The 13,056-nt window shown below is 57.6% G+C and overlaps 1 protein-coding gene across 8 annotated transcripts in view; it reads left to right on the top strand.

The window, feature by feature from the left end:
• RBFOX3 (RNA binding fox-1 homolog 3) overlaps positions 1-13,056 on the top strand; it is a 519,986-nt gene that overhangs the window by 88,207 nt on the left and 418,723 nt on the right. The window contains exon 1 of one of the 8 annotated variants that reach the window (XM_030828191.1): positions 5,678-5,902. The exons of 5 other annotated variants lie outside the window; for them this stretch is intronic. The gene's annotated coding sequence lies outside the window, so the exon portion shown is untranslated. Of the gene's footprint in view, positions 1-5,677; positions 5,903-11,786; positions 11,902-13,056 lie in introns of those variants that run through there. 2 more of the 8 variants (XM_030828194.1, XM_030828189.1) reach the window with 2 other exon arrangements.

The following is a 13,056-nucleotide window of genomic DNA, read 5'->3' on the forward strand; positions in this document are numbered from 1 at the left end:
TGTGTGAATGTATAAGTGTGTCTCTGTGTGTGTCTGAGGATGAGTGTGTCTGTGAGTTCAAGTCTATGCATGAATGTATCTGTGTGTGCATGTATATGAGTATGTGTGTGTGTGTCTATACATGTGTCTGCATGTGAATGTGTGTGTATGTTTGTGGAGTATGTATCTGTGCATGAGTGTGTGTGTGTGTGAATGTGTGTCTGTCAATGTATCCGTATGTGTGTGTGTGAGATATATCTGTGTGTGTGTGAATATGTGTCTGAAAGTGTGTATCTCTGTGTATGTCTGTGTCTGTGTGTATGAGAGTGTGAGTCTGTGAGTGTGAGTGTGTGTCTTTGTATGTGAGTTTGTGCCTGAGTGTGTTTGCATCTGTGTCTGAGTGTGAGTGTATGTGAGTGTGTGAATGTGTGTATGAATGTGTGTCTGTGTGTTTCTGAGCATGAGTGTGTGTGTCTGAGCATGTGTGTGTATCTGCGTGTGTGAGCGTGTGTGTGTATCTGTGAGTGTGTCTGTGCGTGTGTCTGTGAGTATGTGCCTGGGCATGAGAATGTGTGTCTGTGTGTGTGTGTCCGAGTGTGTGTCTGAGCGTGAGTGTGTGTGTATCTGTGTGTCTCTGTGCATGCCTGTATGTACTGGTGCATTGCTGTGGTCACTGAGCAGCAGGTGCCTGGCTTTATCTGGTGTAAAGGGGACAAGCTGTGTCTCTTATGCCCCCCATCCTCTCTGCGTGTCTTCTGGCCCCTCCCAGACAGCCAGGAGTGGCGCTGGCAGCAGGGCCAAGCTGGCTTCACCCGTGTGCTCCCTGCTCGGGAGGGCTTGAGCTTGGCTCAGTGCTCTGCCGTCACCATTGTGAGATTCAAACAAGGGCCTCCCAGTTGCATTTTGCTCTGAAGCCTGTAATTCGTGTAGCTGGATCTGGTGGGGACCTCTTGCAACATGGGGCGACTTCAAATAGAAGCCAGTCTGGAAGCTGTGTGCTAGTGTGTCTGCCGGGGGGAGGCTGTGCGTGGTACCCGGCCAGCTGGGAGGGCCTGACTCTTTCCCTACCGCCCTAGAGGGGAGTCCAGCACGAACCCCACCCTCGTGCTCCGCCAGCCTGAGGCCCCGTGGCAGGTGCTGGCCTCTTTGCGGCGTGGTGCTGGCTGCCCCCAGGCCGAGATGCCAGGCTCAGGCGGCCGAGGACATTAATCACTTCTAGGCCTCTGGCCCTGTGCGTGAGGCAGGGCAGAGGGAGGCGGCTGGTGGGCTGGTGGCAGGGGGCAGGCGGTGTGGGAACATGCGTGTCTGGGTGCGGGAGTACGGGCTGGGGTTTTAATGCACATCCTGTGTTCCTGGCACCTGACCCCTGGACCCTGGCACGTGCACACAGGAGGGCAGCTTGCCCGGCTGCAGCTCCAGGCCGCTCCCTGCCTTGGCCCGGCACGCTCCTTCTGGTCCTCACTGCTGTCCCCGGAGACACAGGTTGGCAGCTGCCCTGCACGTCCCCAGTCTCTGGCTGACGGGGAGCAGCCTGCGTCCCACTCCTGCTGTCTCCTGCCCTGCTGCCTCATCACCTGCTTTGCCCGCCTGGGGCATTGTCACACCGCCACTGGCTGACACACTGCCCGGTGAGCCCCACTCCACAGGGGAGGAGGCAGGGGCAAGGCTGGGAGGGACACTGGTCCCAGCCCCCTCACCCGTGGAGCTGCATGGCTTGGGCAATTCACTCAAGCCTGGGCCTCGGTGTCCTTGACTGCACAGGCGAGACCTGGCTTGGTGACTTTCAACGTGCTTTGCGGACCACTGAGGTTCAGGGTTGCTAGAAGGACTCAGAACTCGGCACAGCCACCATCCTCAAGGTGACAGTTTATTCTAGTGAATGGATGCAGATGAAAACCAGCCATGGGGAGCAGCGCAGAGGCAGGGCAGGGTCCCGGAGACCAGCCAGGAGCTCTGCTGGTCCTCTCGCAGCAGCGATGCGGGACAGCACGTATGGGTGTTGCCAGCCAGGGACACTCACCCCAGCCCTGGTGCCCAGAGTTTTACCAGGTCTCAGCCATGGAGATGTGACTGACTACCCAGGTGCTGACCTCAGTCTCCAGCCACTCCAAGGGTCAAACTGACATGGTGGGGCCCGAGGTAAACAGGGATGCTCTTTCAGGCAGGATACTCCAAGGACTTAGGGGTGACCTCCCAGGTGACCTCCCTCTTAGGGGTGACCTCCCAGGTGACCTCCCTCTTAGGGGTGACCTCCTAGGAGCCAGGGCCAAGGGCCAAACCTTCCAGGCAAGACTGACACTTGACAGTGTGGTGATGGATGCTATGATCCTGACAGCATGGACAGGACAGGTAAAGGGGAGGGGACGGGCCGGGAGCCGTCTCCTCTCAGCAGGGAAGCAGGGCTGTGGCCCCCTCCTTCTTGAGGGGCCCTGTTCCCCGTACCCGTCCTGATCCTGGCTAGCTTGGTCCCACCTCTGAGCTGGGTGGGCTGCAAAGCTGGGGCCATTCCAGGGCCAGAGGGCTTAGGACTTGCAGGACACACCTTTGCTTGCTGTCACTGGCAGGTCTCTTGCTCTGCTTCCTTGAGAGCATGGCAGGAGGACTCTGTGGGGCGTGTGAGCCCTGGGCGTGGGGGCGTGGGGTGTGCGGGCTCCCAGGGATGGCCCCATCTGCCGAGAGGGCTGCCTGCCCTTCAAGAGAGAATCAGAATAGAAACTGGCCTTTGTTTCTTCCGATTTTTATGCTGAGTTCAAAGCTCGGGCTTCCCCAGCTCCTTGGTTTACCTCCGGAGCATCTGTTTCGGGGGCCTGGTGTCCCCAGGCCTTAGGGGGACCTGCCAGTCCCGGGCTTCTCTTGGTGCTTCCCGGGTACGGCATCCTGAAGACGCCTCTCCCACGATGGCTGGCTTTCTCCTTCTGGCCGTTCCTGGCCGTGGCCGCCTCGGCCCTCCCTTCATTTGGAGGAAATGTTCTATTTATGCCATCTCCACCCTCCCTACGACGGGAAAACAATTTTCCCAGTTGTTTCTCTTGAAAGCAGGAAAGCTGGAGCGAGCCTCGCTGGGCCGGGAGCTAGACACCACTCTGCGGCTTTCCTTCCTCGATGCCTTCCTGTGGGTTTGCTCATTTGCCCCCTACTCTGCACCGTGTTGCTTCTGTTAGGGAAGGCAGGGCAGGGGGCCTCACCCCCGGTTTTGGACGGGGAGCCTGAGGCCTGGCTTGTTCTTCCAGGTCCTCCTTCCAAGGGCTGTTCTGCCAGGCCTGCCCTTCCAGTGGTGGGAGAAAAATCCAATAGGCTTCCCCACAGCCGTCCAGGCCCCAGCTCCCTCAGCCTTCGGGGATTGCGGCGTTTTCCCCCACGTGGGTATGAGCCAGGCTTTGGAGACACCTGAACAAGCCCAGGGAAACTCACGTGCAAGGCACTTTCCAGCACCATCCGACCCAGAGGACTTGGGGCCCCGGCCAGGCCATCACATGGGCTTCCGTGAGGAGCCCCCATCCCCGCCTGCCCCCTTCTCCCAAACAGCGTCACTTCCACATTTGTAGCTGCTATCATAGATCGTATATAGTCGGTCTGTGCACTTGAAAGAGTGATAGATCACTTTCACTGCCATGTCTCGTGATTAATTTCCCATAATAGTCCTCTCTAACACCAAGGCGAAAAGAGGAGAGAGAGAGAGAAAAAAACCTACATTATCCACTTGTGCTCAGAGTATAAATGAATTAGATTTAATTTCTGTTTAATTGTTTCCATAGCTCAGCCTCTGCTGACTTCACGAGATAATTTATTTTGCAGTCCTGGGGAAAAGGAGGAGGAGGGAGGGGAGAGACGGAGGATGTAGCCAAGTGGTCTGCCTGTGGATACTGTTTAATTACACCTGATAGTCTTATCTTCATGTAATTATGGGAGTCTCGTTCGGTTTCTCCAGCTGCCTCCTGTCTGCACTTGCAGGATCAATACCGGGTCAGACCTCGGGCCAGCTGCTTTCAAGAAGGTGAGGGATCTGCCGGGAGCTTTGGTGTTGAGTCAGGAACAGGTGAGGCGGCTCCTGAAGTTGCCAGAGGGAAGGAAGGATGGGGATCATGTGTCTTAGAAGCGGAAATTTCCTGATGTTTCTGTCAATGTTACCGAAATGATAACTTTCCCCCAACACAATCTATTTAATGACCGTGGGGTTTTTCGCTGGCCTTCCCTCTGTGAAGCTGTGGGTGAGAGGCCAGTGTTAGGCTGGGTGGGGTTTTCACTGCACCTTGGAGTCTTTGAGTTGTCCTGACAATCTCTCTCCCTGCTGAGTAATTGAGGCACTGAGCAAGAGCTCAGCCAGCAGTAATGGGGGCCCCTGCACCCCACTCCTGCTTCCAAAGTTCAGAACTCTTCCTTTCCTCCCATCCTCCATCATTTTCCTCCTTCCTTTCTTTTGTCTTTGTTTTGTTTTTTTGAGACAGAGTCTCACTGTATAGTCCAGGCTGGAGTGCAGTGGCGTGATCTTGGCTCACTGCAACCTCCGCCCCCTGGGTTCAAGCGATTCTCCTGCCTCAGCCTCCCAAGTAGCTGGGATTACAGGCACCTGCCACCATGCCTGGCTAATTTTTTTATTTTTAGTAGAGGCAGGGTTTTACCATGTCGGTCAGGCTGGTCTTAAACTCCTGACCTTAAGTAATCCACCTGCCTCAGCTTCCTAAAGTGCTGGGATTACAGACGTAAGCCACTGCGCCCGGCCCTCCTTTTTCTTATTGTGATAAAATACACATGACATAACACTTACCACGTGAACCATTTTGAGTGCACAGTTCGGCCAGGGGCATTCGGTACCTTCACATTGCTGTGTAATCGTGACCATCCACCTCCTGAACGTTGTTATCTTCTCCAACTGAAGCTCGGCCCCCATGAAACACCGGCTCCTCATTCCCATCCCAGCCCAGCAACCCCCATTCTACCTTCTGTGTCTACAAGTATGACTCCCCGAGGGGTGGATTGTACGACATGCGACCTTTTGTGTCTGGCTTGTCTCAGCGTCACGTTTTTGAGGCCCATCCATATTGCATTGTGTGTCAGAGCTTCCTCTCTTCCCGGGGCAGGTATCATTCCAGTGCATCGCGTCCATCCGTCCATCAGTCTGTCCGTCCATGCACAGTGTGTTGCTCCAGCGTGCTTTCGGAGGGCACACCTGGGGAGGCCCCGAGTCTGTAGCTCCATCTCGCTGGTCCTAGCTTCTCATTTCAGTTACCTGTGACTTTCCATCCCGTCTCTACCATCTGGGCCAGGCTCTCAGGAGTAATTAGAGGAATGAGGGTCCCGGGACCTCCTCTGGTGATGAACTCTGACCTCGGGGCGTGAACAGAGCTCTGGCTCTTTCTGAGGCCTGGAGCCCCTCTGGGCTGGGCGTGAATATTTATGAAGCAGCTCTTTTGAGTCAGCGTCATTTAATCCTACATGGGGTGAGAGCCTGTGTCTCTCTGCCCAGGAGCTGGGTATCCTGGTTCTCCAGGGCAGGGGGCAGGCCCGGGCATGCTGGTAGAAAGGCAGGGGTGCCCAGGGAGGGGAGTGTGGCCACACGTGGGCATTTCATAGAACTCATGGCCACCTGCGTTCTCTTCAATTCAATGCCTGTCCCTTCTTACTTTTATCTTAAGCCCCATGGGGATGGGAGTATTTTAGGCAGTGGAAATAGTTCATTTTTCTTCATTTGTTGTGTTGAACGTTTGTCATGCCCAGAGAATGCAGACTGATACAGCAGCAGCTGGTGCTCCTGGCCAGGGCTGTGCACGCTCTCTCTGCCTCTCTCTCTCCGACTCTCTGCCTCTCTCTCTCTGACTCTCTGCTCTCTCTCTGTTGGCCTGGTGAAATGTTCTTGGCTGTGGGCACACAGAGCCTTGGACTCAAGGCTGCTGGAGTGGAGGAGACCTTGCCTTCGGTCCTGGAGGTGAGCGCCTCGATTAAAGCCAGATTTCTGGAAGGAAAAAGATGAACTAAGCTCCTTGCTGGAGAAGGCCTGTGGCCAATCCACCCCAGCAGCAGTTTAGTCCCTGTGATGTGCTAGCAGCGTGTGGGGCTCGGTGCAGGGGTGAAGGGTGGCGACGGACTCTGAAGCGGTGCAGCATCAGCCGGGAGCCCCGAATGCCTGCCCACCACACTAACATGGAGTGTGGCTGCCACAGCAAGGACCCAGAGGGGAGCAGATACCTTCTTGAGGAGGGTGGGTACTTAGGGGCAATGTGGGAGGTGGCATTGGGTTGAAACTGAAAGGCAAACAGGTTTTCTGATAGAAAAGAGAAAACATTGTCAAGGGCAGAGCAGAGACTCTGAGAAGGAACTGTGCTGCCAGCGGCCAGCATTTCTTGTTTTCTCTGTGTGCAGGGGGCTCTTCTCCGATTGCGGTTCTCCTGTAACCCTGTCGATGAGCTCCTGCAGGTCTCAGGGAAGGGGATCAGTGTAACACAGGAGATGGGAGAGACCTGGGGTACAAGTGGCTTGACACATGGCCGGGAGCTGTGTGGGGGTCAGAGGGGGGAGTGGCTGGATCACCGGGTCCTGGGCCATGCACTGTCTCCCAGCTGCAGGCTGGGCACTGCACACCCCCAGGGGCCCCAGCTATGAGGTGACCTGGCTTGGGGAGCAGTGGGAGGCTTGCCACAGGGCTTCACCAGAGCAGGGCTCTGCTGATCCAGATGGAAGCTCAGCACTTGGCTTGAGTGTTGCTCCTCCGGAAAGGGTCTCCTGCCCTTCTGTCAAGTTCTACCTTCCCACAGATGTGTGGGTGGGGCCAGGTGTTACCAGGTGCACTCGGGCTGAGGGACCCAGGCAGAGGCCAACTTCTGTCTCAGGACACACGAGGGTGTGTTGGAGAGTCGGGAGAATTCCCTCACCCCAGACAGCAAAGAGGTGATGACTCTAGGGAAGTGGGGATTAGGAATGGGGCAGCTCCGAGCCCCAGCCTCCTGTCTGGTCTTTCTGGAAAGCTCCCTGTCCTCTCCCACCAAGTCCCAAGAGAACAGCTCCATATCAACCACAGCTTCTACACGGTTCCATTTCACAGTGCACAGAGGACTTTCGCATGCACTGGGCCATCTTTGTCCTTCCCAAGCTGTGGCGTTAACCAAATAGAAATGCTCCAGGGTCCGGTGGATCCACATGGCCTGGGGGGATGCAGATGCCACCCAGAGGCTTGTGCTAGATGCTGTGGGTTAGGGCCAGGGTTACTAGGGTGGCTGTGGTGTTGCTGAGGGACACTAGGGGTGTGGTGGCAGCCAGGGAAATTTGCCTGTGGCCCCAGAGCCTGTCGGGCAGTGGCCACAAAAGGGCAGGATATCGCTGTGTGGTTGCTGAGATCCAGGAGACAGTGGTGCTTTGTCAAGGTCACAACAACAAGGCGTGACTCAGGCCACCTGGGTGTGTGAGGCCACACACCCATGGCCCCATCTGTGAATGTGGTGGTTCTAGAACCTGCCTGGCAGGTGTGAGAGGACTCAGTGAGGCAATAGTGGCCCACTGCTTGGACCAGTGCTGGGCCCAGGGAGTGCATGTCTGCGTGACCGCCGAGTGTGTACCCGTGTGTCGGATTCCCAGGTGCATGTTCTGAATGTAGCCCGCTGCAGAGGTGCATGCTGTTGGGAAGGGTGGGATGAGGGGGAGCCTGGCTGTGTGGACGCTGGGAGGTGAGCAGAGTCCCAGGTGTGTTGGCCGCGTTTTCTGCTGCTTCCAGTGGCTTCCTCTGTACAGCGCAGGGTGGAGATGGCAGGAGGGTGTCATGGGCAAGTCTGATACACATGGTCCCCACCCAGCAACTCCAGAGGGGTAAATACCAGGAAAGGACACCGATTGGCCTGGCCGAGGTCATGTGCCTGCCCCTGGACCAATCACAGTGCTTCAAGGATTGGCAGGTCTGGTCACATGCCCATGGTGAGCAGGGCATCTTGATTGGCAGCCCAGGCCAAATTCCAAGTTAGACTGGGGGAAGCAGGGGCGAGCTGGCTACCTGATGTGCAGGGGCAGGCCCAGAAGGCCAACCACAGAGGCCCACTAGGGCACGTGGGCCCACATAGACCCAGGAACCACACTCGGGAGAAATGGCTCTGTGTGCTGGCCCCAGGAGGCTGTGTGGAGTGCCCAACACCTGTGCCGCCTCACTGACGTCACCCACGGTTCTTTCTAGTAGGCAAGCTTGTGCGTCTCCCACTGTGGAGTGGAGGACACTGGAGCTCAGAGAGATCATGCAGCCTGCCCAAGGCCACGTGGCTGGTAAGAGGCTGAGCTGTGATTCAAACTCAAGCAGTCTGGTTCCAAGGAGGCCCTCTCACCACCCTGCTGTGCCATTTCACCAAGAAAGGCCTCCACTGTGGGGATGGGGGTCCACAGGAGGATGGGGGTGTGGCCAGGGCAGCTGTGCCCAATGGTGAATGCATCCAGGTATGTGCCACCTGGCCATGGCACAGCCATGCCCAATGGTGAATGCATTCAGATGCATGCCACTTGGCCACAGGGCCATGTTTGATGATGACATGCATCCTGGTGTGGGCCACCTGGCCATGGGGCCATGCCTGGTGGTAACATGTATCTGGGTGTGTGTCCCCTGGCCATGGGACCATGCCCAGTGGTGACATGCATTCGGGTGTGTGTCCCCTGGCCATGGGGCTGTACCCAATGGTAACATGTATCCGGGTGTGTGTCCCCTGGTCATGGGGCTGTACCCGATGGTAACACGTATCCGGGTGTGTGTCCCCTGGTCATGGGGCTGTACCGATGGTAACGTATCGGGTGTGTGTCCCCTGGTCATGGGGCTGTACCCGATGGTAACACGTATTTCCTGTCAGGGTACGATGGTAACCGTCGGTGTGTGTCCCCTGGCCATGGGGCTGTACCCGATGGTAACACGTATCCGCGTGTGTGTCCCCTGGCCGTGGGGCTGTACCCGATGGTAACACGTATCCGGGTGGGTGTCCCCTGGCCATGGGGCTGTACCTGATGGTAACACGTATCCGGGTGGGTGTCACCTGGCCATGGGGCTGTACCCGATGGCAACACATATCTGTGTGGGTGTCCCCTGGCCATGGGGCTGTACCCGTTGGTAACATGTATCCAGGTGGGTGTCCCCTGGCCATGGGGCTGTGCTAGATGGTAACATGCATCTGGCCCATGTTGCCTGACAGATAAATTCTCACCTGACATCACGGCTCACTGCAGGGTTACCTCCTCTATTAAGCCCTTCCCGCCGCTGCCCTCACCCCACATGGCAGAACTGCTGCATCCCCTTTGCTTTCGCTGTGTAGCTCTTGCTCACAGAACCCTCCGGCAATTATCCCATTTCCACGACTTCTCCTCTGCAAGACCAGGAGCCTCATGGGCAGGACGATTGTCCCTAAACTGTTTTTGTGTCCCCAGCCCCTGACACATATTAGGCACTGAAAAGGGGGTAGTTTAAAACCTAAATGCATGACACCCCACGACATGCCTGCACACACACAGAGTTTCATCTAAGTGGATATCTGGACATCACAACCCTGCAAACACCTCCCGGCCCGGGGAGAGTCCCTTCCCGTTTCTTCCCTGACCCTCAGGAGGACACAGCCCAGGTGGAGGCTGCTGTGAGCCCGCTGCCAGCCAAGCAGGTGTTCTGCTTGACCTTGGTGCCCCTGCTTGGATGATGACAGTCCTGGCAGAGCCTTTGCCTGTTAGCACAGCCCCAAGTGTTGCCTGGGGCTGGAGGAGGTTCTATTTGGACAAAGGCGGCCGAGGTTCTTGGCTCCTGGGATGCATTCAGCCCCGTGGGCTTTGCTTCCATCTCCCTCTCCTTCTCCCTAGGACACTGCTGCTCGGGGGTACACTTTGGCCTAGGAGAAGGTAGAGTGAGGCCCGTGGTGGAAGCCCCAGGTGCTCGCCCCGAGTCCTGGCTGCCCTGCCCTCCACTGTGCCTGGCCAGCAAGGGAGACGCCCAGAGGAAAAAGTTTGGTGACGAGTGCCAGGGAAATGTCCTCCATCCTCATCCCCTCCAATTAATCACCCGCTCGTGGGGGCGCCGGGCCCTGTTTAAGATGCACCGGTGGTTCCGAGGTGAGCGCAGGCATTCCCAAGCTCTGCTGTTAATCTGCTCCCTCCGAGACAGGCTACCTCAGGCCTGTTAATCACTTGCTGTAATTACAGCCCCAACTTTACACGGGGAATGTTAATGGATGCCTGGGTTGGAGGGGCTGCGTAGGCACGGTGCCCCTCTCCCTGTGGCCCTGAACATGAAGGTTATGGGATTTGGTGCAGCTGAGGGTGCATAGAAATGAGTGTGTCGTCTGAGGGTAGGGTGGCTGGGTGCCAGCAGCAGGGGCAGCTTGCCTCGGCCCCTTGTCATGTCCTGCATGCTTGTCAGACCGGTTGGTGGGTGCATAGCGGGTCAGGTGCAGAACATTAAGGTGGGGGCTTGGCAGGATGGGGCTTGCTGGGTACAGAGAGCTGAGAGTCCTGGGGCCTGGCCGGGAGGATGGAACTTGTTGTCGATGGGAAGGGCTGGCGGCTCTTCCGTGGCACCTCTGTCCACACCAGGCAATTCCACCACTCATCAACTGCAGGAGACTCGGCTGCTGACCTGCAGGGCCATCTTCTGGTGGGTGGGCCAGGCCATTGGCAGAGTTACGTGAGGCCGTTCACGCCACCACTTGAGGATCAGAGGTAACCCTGTGGATGCTCCTTCCGCATTGACTCCTGTTGTAAAATTGATTTTTCTTGGGTTATAAAGGTAATATGAGCATATTAGAAAATATTTGTTGGTGCCTCCTCTCCCAGGCGTCATGCCCAAGAAAATAGGATTGGAAGGATCTTTGCTGATGACGTAGTGCAGTGCCTGCTCTTGGCAACTGGGGAAACTGAGGCTCATGGAGGGGTGGAGTGTCCTTGAGTCTACGGAAGCACAAGGCAAGGCCCTGGGCTCCTGGCTTCTCCCTCCATGCACAGCCCGGAGCTGCCAGCCCTCACCCTAACCCTGGGCTCTGCCCCAGCTGTCACCAAGGGCCTGGGGTGTGATGGCTGATGGATGATGGCAGGAAAGGAAGGGGCAGGTCCCTGAGGCCTCAGCTCTCCCAGGCGCCGACACTGCCGTGCAACCATTAGTATATGGGAAGGAGGGGATGGGGTGGGGAATGGTATGGCCATTTAGACGGGCCAGAGAACCAGCTAGAACGCTGTTAACAATACTAGTGCCTGCCTGCCCTGGACTGTGACTCCGTCGGCCTGAGCATCGGTCAGTTTCCAAGCTTCCCAGGTGTTTCTGGACCTGCAGGCGAGGTCGCAGTGAACAAATACACCCCCAGAGTGGGAGTCTGGGCCCCTGGCTTTTCTGAGCTGTGTGCTGTGGAGCTGGAGGGGGTTTGGGAAGGACCAGGGCCCTTCTCTTCTTGTCTGTTTGTGTAGCCTGTGTAGCTCCAGCGTCCTGGAGAGAGACAGCCACCCATGCTGAAACGCCAGCTCTGGCGCTCCTCTCGACCAGGACGCCCTGGGGACCCCGCTGTCCTCCTGCTGTGTCCTGGCTCTGCAGCCCCTTGCCCGGATCCCTCCACAACCTCATGGGGGCGGTGGTTGATTTGGACCCCAGGGCTAGACCATTCAGACCAGCCAAAGAACCAGCTGGAACGCTGTTACAATACTAGTGTCTGCCTGCCCTGGGCTCTGACTTCGTCGGCCTGGGGTGGGCCTGGACATGGGTCGGGCTCCAAGCCCCGCAGATGTTTCTGACCTGCAGGCGAGGTTGACAGCCCGACGTGGACTGGGGGTGTGGTCTGAGGCTGCGGGGGAGGTTTTAAAATCTGTGATGAGAGAGAAAGTCCTTGGCTTTGGTGTGCCCTGTAGAAGCTGAGGGATGCAGCCAGGGGCACCTCACATGGACGCCTGCCACCCGCCTAAGCGCTCTGCCCTGGAGACACATGGCTGTGCTGGCAGCAGCAGGTGTGCAGGGTGTGTGGGGTGTGCGGGGTGTGGGGTGTGCAGGGTATACGAGGCGGGCTCTCCAAATCTCCCAGCGACGGGGCCGTGCACAGCCCGAAGCTTCCCTGGCTGGGGCGGAGGACGCTGGCTGGCGAGGATCCAGCAGGTGGACCTGGGGCAGGAGCGCCCACCTCAACCCCAGATGAGTCATTAAAACTCCAGTCAGCTTCCGCCGAGCCAGTGCGGTGCTGCAGAGGCCTGCGGGGGCGCGGGGAGTAGAGACAGGAGGGAGGCACTGAGGAGAATAACAACAAGGGAGGCGGTGGGCGGCCTTGGGCGGGCAGGGAGGCGGTGGGTGGCCTCGGGCGGGCAGAGAGGCGGTGGGCAGTGGCCCAGCCTTGGGCAGGCAGGCGGAGGAGGTCGGGCTGGGCTGGCGGCTCAGGATGCCCCCGATGATTGCAAACCTCCAGGGAGCAATGTGGCTGGGGTGGCACCACTGGGTCACCAGCCACTAAGCCTCCCTCCGGAAGGCCCCTGTGCTGGAGGAACCCCCTCTCGGGGAGCTGACGCTGGCCTCCATGGCACCTGCTCTTCCCAGTGCCCCACTGGGTGGGCTTTTCTAGGAGGCCAGCGAGCGCAGGGGCTGCCATCATTTTCATGCCTGGATTTCCCTTCTGCCCCGGTTTCACTGTGGCCTCTGGAGTCTGCTGGTGTTTTCCGTGTTACCAGGCAGTTTACAAATGGGTCCCACTGAGGCTTCTAAATCCACGGGCCAGACCCTGACTTGTGTCCTCAACAGCATCCATGTTCCTGAGCCCCATTCGGGTCTTTGGTGGGAAGAGCTAGAGAAAAGCTGTCTGGCGAAGGATGCTGGTGGCAGATGCTGGAGTCTGCGCCCCCTCACTGGCCCTGTCACTGTGATGGGCTGCCCAGGCCCAGGAAGGCTCAGCTTCTCTAGGGTGGGTTTTCCTGGCCTGCTCTGTGCAACCACATTGGTGCGTGCCTTGGTTCTCTCACTTGTAAAGGAAAGAGGAGACTCTCCCTTTGGGGTGGTCATTAGAGAAGTCTCTGGAACCTTCTAGAAGGGTCTCATTATCAATGAAGGGATCTCTTGGACATCTCCTGAGGATGCAAGATGTGGCTAATGTCTCTGAGCGGCAGTACCAGGTGTGGCTT

The sequence above is a fragment of the Nomascus leucogenys genome, chromosome 14 (assembly GCF_006542625.1).
Source record: "Nomascus leucogenys isolate Asia chromosome 14, Asia_NLE_v1, whole genome shotgun sequence".
NCBI lineage: Eukaryota > Metazoa > Chordata > Mammalia > Primates > Hylobatidae > Nomascus > Nomascus leucogenys.